Raw genomic sequence first — 8,402 nt, forward strand, 5'->3', positions numbered from 1 at the left:
CAAAAAAAAAAAAAAAGAATGGTAAAAGATAAATTCAGCAGAGTGGTTGCCTATGGATATTAGTGGGGACTGTGATCAGTAATGAATTCATATTCATAGAGGATCAGTTGTGCTATTGTGCTTTGTTTCTTAAGGCAGATGGGCTATATTCAGGTGTTTGTTATATTCTTTGAGTTTTTACGTGTATAAAATGTTTCAGAATACATTAAAATATAATTATTGAGCTCAAACTGCTATGCACAGAGCCACATTGAACTGTTGTGAGGAAAGACAAGTACAGCAGGCCAGGCACAGTGGCTCACACCTATAATCCCAGCCCTCTGGGAGGCTGAGGTGAGGCACAGTGGCTCACATCTATAATCCCAGCCCTTTGGGAGGCTGAGGTGAGAGGATCGCTTGAGACCCAGAGATCAACACTGGCCTGGGCAACACAGGGAGACCCCGTCTCTACAAAACTTTTTTTTTTTAATTAGCCAGAAGTAGTGAGCACTCTTAGTCCTAGCTACTTGGGAGACTAAGGCAGGAGGATCACTTGAGCTCGGAAGCTCAACGTGGCAGTGAGCTAGGATCACAGCACTGCACTCTGGCCTAGACAACAGAGTGAGACCCTGTCTCAAAAAAATTACCATAGTATTTCAGGATGGCTGGATTTGCGATGCAGTGTGGGTTCCTCAGGAAGTGTTTTCTGCCTTCTCTGCTTTCAGATGGTCTGCTTCGGGCTTAGAATATCTCTCACAGGACCTTACTGAGTGAGCCACCACCCTCCCACGAGGTGGGTTCTCCCTGGTGCTGCACTCTCCATGGGCACTGAGCCTGTGCCCCAAAGTGAAAAGCTGACAGTTCTATCTGTATTCGTTTCCTAAGGCTGCTGGGAGCAGAATGCTACAGACTTGGTGGCTGAAAACAATACACATTTACTCTCCTGCAGATCTGGGGGTCAGAAGTCCAAAATCCGCTTCACGGGGCTAAAGTCAAAGTGTCAGCAAGGCCGATCCCTCCTGCAGCTTCTAGGGGAGAGTCAGTTTCTTACTTTTTCAGCTTCCAGAGGCCACTTGCATGTCTTGGCCTATGCCCCCTCCTCTGTCTGGGTGGCACATCACCCATCTCTACTGCCATCATGACACCATCTTCTCTCCCTCCAACTCCTCCTGGATCCCTCTTAAGAAGATCCCTGACCTCACACCAGGCCCACTGGATAATCCAATGCAGGATGGCCTCCCCTATCACAGGGTCCTTAGCTTAACCACAGCTGCAAACTCCCTTTGGTCATTTAAGGTAACATTTGCAGGTCCCGGGATTAAGACATGCTATATCTTCAAGGGGGTCATTATTCAGCCTGCCACAATAATTCATGGCATATAGCAAAGCTCCCCAGTTTTGCACCACAAGATGCTGGAGTCCTCTTTACTGCCCTCTTCCCCAACTCCTTTCAGCCATTTTGAGATTACAGAGTCTGTCACTAGCAACATGCCACTTCCTGACACTAAATTATGCATGAGTTAGGGTGCTGTTGGTTGCAAGAATTACAAAGTTCAGCTCGGATTAGCTTATACTATAAAGGGAATTGGTGGGTTAACAATTGAAAAAGCCCAGAAGTAGCTCAGAGTTTGGAGAATTGCTGATACCACAGCTCAACAATGACTCAAGGAGCCTGTCTCCTTCTGTCTGTCTTTTATGTCTGTGCCAAGGGCAGCTTCCCCTTGAGGTCACAGGATGCCTCTGTTGGGCCACTGGGATCATGTGCTTACGTCTAGTCAGGATGCTAGTAAGCAGAAATACTGTGAACTACTGTCAGTCCCTGGGAGGGGAGCACTCTTAAACACCTCACCAATTTCTGCTCAGGTTCCTAAGGCTGGCAGAAAGCTTTGCACGAACTCAGCAGCCAGAGTTCTGCAAGCGTTCTTGACTATGGCAGGAGCTCAGAGCTGATCAAGCTGGTGCAGGAGTCATACCTCCACCCCCGGCATTCTTAACGTCTAGTCTGGTAAAACAACATCTGTACAACATGTCAGGCAAAACAACTTTGTTATTCACAGAGAGGCCACAAACATCAACCCAAGCCTGGGATCTATGGCAAGCCAGTTCACCAGCATTCAGATAAGCTGCCCAGGGCCCTGGAGTGCATGTGCCCCAACTTCGCACCTCAGCTGAGGGACTTTAAAAGCGCTCCACTGTGGGTTCTATACCCCAGATGCCACTGGGTCCCCTGGACTAAAGCATTGCAGGACATCCTGATGTAGGGGAGATGAGCACAAAGCCTGAGCTGTTCAGGACAGTTCCACCTTATCTCAGAATGTGGCATGCTCTGTACATTCTGCCCTAAAATGGTAAGCAAGAGGGGGAAGAGCTGGGTCATCCAGTGTCATTTGAGGACCTGTCCCCCAGCAGGAGCTCCTTTGTAGCTGGCAGTGGGAATCAATCCTTCCAAATTTTGGTCTGCTGTCCAAGAAGGGAGGGTTAGAATGGATACCAGGAACAATCCCAATATCCACCACACCACCAGAGCATGTTGAGAGAAACTGGTAGATTAGGCAACCTAAAATGTTCACTTGTTTGTCAAAAAAAAAATTTTTATCAGACAAAATATATGTGCTATGTCTGACAAAGGGTTAATAGATGGGAATTTTACAAATAAGGAAGTTTAAAAACCCCAATAGGAAATGGGTATGATTTTTTTAGACCAAGTATATATTTTTTGTTTTTTGAGACAGTCTTGGTTTGTCGCCAGGCGCTAAACCAATTATATGTTTTTAAAGTTTATTGTAAGCTAATTAAAGAACATATTTAAAAAAGAAACAGCTCTCCTGCTCCTGCTCTCACCATGTGACATGCCTGTTCCCACTTCTCCTTCCACCATAAGTAAAAGCTCCCTGAGACCTCACCAGAAACCTAGCAGATGCTGCACTTCCTGTACATCCTGTACAACTGTGAGCCAATTAAACCTCTTTTCTTTATAAATTACCCATCCTCAGGTATTCCTTTATAAGCAACGTAAAAATAGCCTAACACAGAAAACTGGTACAAAGCAGCGGGGCATTGCTGTAAAGATACCTTAAAAGTAATGACCTAGGGTATCTGGCAGAGGAAATTTCTAAGTAGCAAAGCATTCAAGATGTGGCCTGCCTGCTTGTCACAGCCAATGATCAGATACTGAAACAAAGGAATGACTTAAAGTTGGAACTCATATTTAAAAGGGAAACAGCATGAAAGATTGGAAAAGTTGCAGCCTGGCCATATGGCAGGGAAAGAATCCAAGCAGGCTGGGAAGCAACCAGTAGCTGGAAAGATTCGCATAATTAAAAGAGAGGCAAGTGCTAACAACCAAAACAATGGGACGAAGGCCTCAAAGGGATTTCGGAGAAGTTGGAGACAGCCCTTCCCATTACAGGCCCAGAGGCCTAGGAGGAAAGAATGGTTTCAGGGGCCAGGCCAAGGATACTGCAGCTCTCCTCAGCCTATGGATACTGCTCCCCACATCCCAGCTGCTCCAGCTCCAGCTGCAGCTCAAAGGCCCCAGGTGCAGCTTGGGCCACCACTCTGGGATACAAGCCATAAGCCTTGGTGGCTTCCACGTGGTGTTAAACTTCTGGGCACACAGAATGCAAGAGTAAAGGAGGCTTAGTAGCTTCCACCTAGATTTCAGAGGATGTATAAGAAAGCCTGAGCGCCCAGGCAGAAGCCTGCTGCAAGGGCAGAGCCCCCACAGAGAACCTCTACTAGGGCAGTAAGGAGGGGAAATGTGTGGTTGGAGGCCCACACAGAGTTCACACTGGGACACTGCCTATGGAGCTGTGGGAAGGGCACTGCACCCTCCAAACCCGAGGATGGTAGACCCACTGGCATCTGCACACGACCCCTGGAAAAGCTGTGGGAAGGGCACTGCACCCTCCAAACCCGAGGATGGTAGACCCACCGGCATCTGCACACAACCCCTGGAAAAGCTGCGGGCACTCCTTTTCATGGAAAAGCATGAGAGCAGCCACAGGGGAAGGACTGCCCAAGGTCTTGGGATGCCACCCCTTGTACAAAGATCCAGGACATGGAGTCAAGGATCATGTTGGAGCTATAGGGGTTTTTGTTTGTTTGTTTTGAGACAGAGTCTCGCTCTGTTGCCCAGGCTGGACTGCAGTAGTGTGATCTTGGCTCACTGCAACCTCTGCCTCCCAGGTTCAAGTGATTCTCCTGCCTCAGCCTCCCAAGTAGCTGGGATTACAGGCACACACCACCCCATCCAGCCAGCATTGGGATTACAGGCGTGAGCCACTGCACCTGGCCCAAATGCTCTCTTAGATGCAAAAACAAAAATTAAAAAGACACCCTCCACTCCCCAAAAATTGATCAATTATTGTGGCATCCAGGAAAAATTGCAAATCCAAATCCAAATGCTTTGAAGAAGGAGACTGATTTTCGGAGGCTCTCAGGGTAGACAGAGGAGGGCCATCATGCCACCACTCATGCAAACAAGCCTCGTAAATGCACCCTTGAGATGCACCGTGCCCTTCATGGCCACCTTCAGCCCCTTCAGTTGCCTTCAGTCCTCTGTCGTGCTCCTGCAGGCCTCCTACCCAGACCTCACCCGCAGGCCTCTCAGTCCCTTTCCTGTGTCCCTCCATGCAACCCTCTCCAGCTTCTCAGCTCAGCACATTCCAGCATCCTCCTCATCCCCCCTTGCCAGATGCCCAGTGGATATCATGATTTCCATTTTAAAGATGAGAAAGTAGGGGCTTCGAGGGGGAAAATCCCCAGCTAGGGTGAAGGGAACAGGGTTTGGATTCCAGCCGCTGACCCTGCAGCCCATTCACCATCCACTTGACCTTGCTGGGCCCCGGCCATATTCCCACTGCTGAGGGGAAACGCGACCAGCAGTGGCATTTCCTCCCATGGTCCTCCGCAGTGCGTGGGTCCCCACCCCCACCCTTGGCAAACATGCAGGAACCACACTCGGCTGTGACTCATGGCCAGTCCAACCCAACGTGACTCAACGCAGGATAGGGAGAGGACAGCACATGTCAGAGGGTGCCCAGACTGGCCATCTGCAAGCTGCATTCTGGACTCGGATCGCCTGTGACTGATCACATTGTGCTTTAAACACGGCCAGCCTGTTTTCCCACCTGTAAAATCAAGATGAGGACACCTGCCCTGTGTGTTTCAGAGTTGTCGTGGGACTCCCCTGAGACAATGGACTGGAAGGCACTTTGTAAACCAAAATCTCTGAACAAATAGGACAGAATGCAGAATAGAGAGTCTGTAAGTGACGTGAAGCCTGGCCTGGAGTGGCAAGCGGAACGCCCCGTGGCCCCATGGTGCTGTGTCATCCCTGGACTTCCCGTAGCTGCTAGAGTGAAGGAAGGAGCTGGCCTGTCGTTTACCAGCAGCAGAGGAAGTGGCCCAGAGAGCAGGCATCTCCCAGATAACTAACTGGGCCTCTCATGCTAGGACCTGGGGACACAGACCTGGGAACACAGTGCCCTTATGGCTTCACAGCCTAGTGGCCAGGATGGAAAGTGTGCTGGGGCCACCAGCCTGAATGGCACTTTGGGGCGTACATAGACCCAGATGTGCATGGCGTGGGGAGGCTGGCACTAACGCTCCCTGTGTGGTATCCCAGGGATGGACAGTCTGAGGGTGAGGGGACGGGCAGGCAAGGTGCCGGACACTACACTTGTGCTGGGTTTGGCGTCCTGGTTCCAAGTTGAGCCCCCTGCAGTTGCAGAAGGCCACTTTGATGGGGAGGGGACACTCCTGGGCTCTGCTGGCATGGCCTGCCTGGCACAATATGGCACTGGATGGAAAGAGACACGGGGGGGGTCTCATGAGACACCGCAAACACCTCTTTTCTCTGGACCTCAGTTTCCCCAAACCTAAGAGACTGGAGGTCAGGCCGAGTGGTAAGGTGGATGAACTCCTGGCTTTGGAGCCAGACAGACGTGGATGTCAATCCTCCTGTGCAAATCTGGCCAGCCTTCCCAGCTGAGTCTGTTTCCTCACCTGTTGGGAGGTGGCTCAGTGCCATCGGGCATGAACCTGGGCACATGACAGAACCCAGGCAGGGCTAGCTGCTGTTTATAGTACTGACGCTTAGTGATCCAAACAAAAATAAACTGCAGCAATCTGGCCCCGCTCAGCACAACAGCAGCAAGGCCTTAGGCATGTGGCTGCCCATAGGGTCTGTACTGACCACTCGGTGTCATCCTCCCACTTCCTGACCACCTTCGGATGACACTGGTTCTTCCAAAGGAAGGATGGTGGCTGCCCGCCCCGGCCTGGGGACACTGCAAGAGGGTTGGGGGATGTGCCTTCCTGGAGGAGTTAGTATCACTGGCAATGGATCCAAAGGCAACCCCTCCCCCTACTCCCCTACCCAAGGAACCAAGCCCAAGCCACAGCTGCCATGAAGTGACACCTCATGGCACCTGCCAAGGAACTCCTGCCACATCTCCGTCCCCTGTGTCGCTGCGGAGGACCCATCCTCACTGAAGCAGAGGCCCGCAGAGGTGTGGGGCGGGACTTGCAGAGAGGAAGAGTGGGGAATGGGATGGGGACGGGGAGGCACAGGACCAGGGTTGGGCCCAGGGGTGCTGGGGGCCTGAGGGGCAGGGGCCAGGGCTAGAGAGGTGAGGGGCTACCCTAAGCCAGGGAGCCCTCAGTAGCCACACGTGGGTGTGGTGAGCCCTGTGTGTGCCTGCTGGAGCAGGCTCAGTCCCCGGCTGTACCCGGCTTCCCACACCCCTCTCCCTTTGAGCCCTAGGCAGCATCTGCGCTTGGGAAGGCCCAAGGCCCAAACTTAAGTCTTCCTGGTGCCTGCCCCCGAGTCTCTTGTTTCAGGATCGGGAAAACTGAGGTCCAGGGAAGCAAGGCATTTGTGGTGTTTTGCAGGGGGAGCTCCCCTGGCCTCTCCTCTTTCCATCCAATGCCACACTGTGCCAAGCAGGCTGTGCCAGCAGAACCCAGGAGCATTCCCTCCCCACCAGAGTGGCCCTCTACAACTGCAGGGATCTCAGCTTGGAACCAAGACCTCCCATGTCTCCTGGTTGGGAAGGTGAGGGCAGCCTTCCTGAGGGAAAAATGCCTGGCCCCTGCCCATGTGGACCTGCAGGACACCAGGGCCTTCCCAGGGGAGGGGCAGTGCTGTGCAGGCCACACTGCCCTTGCCACAGCGGTCACTACCATCTCTGGATGGCACAGAGAGAAGCAAAGGCTGCAGCCACCCACAACCTTTCATCAATAATAAGCTGTGGCCAGAACTAATGGACACACAGGCTGCTTGGAGGGGTGCCTGGTCAAAAAGGATGCATCCGGGTTTGAGATGAGATGCCTGGACATTGGTCCAGAGCACCAGGGAGCCAGGCCTCAGTGCCTGCACAGAAAGCCCCCAGGTCCTCGACTGCCACGTCCCTCTTGCTGCCCCTAGCATAGGGCAGCCGTGGAGCCCAAGACCAGACGCCCCCCACTACGAGTGTCAAGCAGTGTGTGGAGGGTGCTGGTCAGCAGGGGACAGAGCCCAGGCCAACTGAGACAGGCAAGAGAGGGGGTCCATCATCCAGGGACCCTCCCAGGTCCAGGGCCGGGCCTCGTACAGCCTGCCACGCCTGCTCTGCCCCGTTCTTGGCTCTGAGTCCCTGCGCATGCTGTGTCTCAAACCCACACCTCACCCTGGTCCCCATCACTCTGGCTATGGGGATTTCTGTAGGTCTCAGCCTCCCACCCTCCCCGAGCTTCCCCGGGTCCTCACTGGGTCATTGAGGACATACTGGCTGTGACCAGAGGGAAGGGGGATGTGGTTCTTCCTGCACCTTCCCCCAGCTCTGTTGCCAGAGGGCAGAGTCAGGCCTGCGGACAGCAATGGCTTGCAAAGGGTCAGGCCCTCACTGTGGCAGGGTTTATTACCAAAGGAGGAGGCTCTGCCCCCAGTTGGGCCACATTGTTTATAAATGTTGATGGCAATTCTAGGACAAGCAGCTCCACTTGGGAGGGCCCCAGGCCCACGTGTACACAGTTCCCGGTGCAGGATGTGATTTGGTGGGTATGGGAGGAAGGGAGCAGGGAAGGTGGCCCGGGTAAGCCCCAGCTCCTCTCTGGGCCTCACGTTCCCCATCTTTCAAACGGAGATAACTGCCACTGTTCTGTCCATGTCCCAGGATTCTTCTAAATATCGAGGGAGAAGGGAGGGAGCCCAAGGAGGAGAGGGAGGAGGAGGGAGAGATGGAGGAAGGAGAGGTGGAGAAGGAGGGAGGAGGAGGAGGGGAGATGGAGGAAGGAGAGGTGGAGAAGGAGGGAGGAGGAGGAGGAGGGGAGATGGAAGAAGGAGAGGTGGAGAAGGAGGGAGGAGGAGGAGGGAGATATGGAGGAAGGAGAGGTGGGGGAGGAGGGAGGAGGAGGAGGGGAGATGGAGGAAGGAGAGG

This window comes from Cebus imitator, unplaced genomic scaffold (genome assembly GCF_001604975.1).
Source record: "Cebus imitator isolate Cc_AM_T3 unplaced genomic scaffold, Cebus_imitator-1.0 Scaffold59, whole genome shotgun sequence".
NCBI classification, from domain to species: domain Eukaryota; kingdom Metazoa; phylum Chordata; class Mammalia; order Primates; family Cebidae; genus Cebus; species Cebus imitator.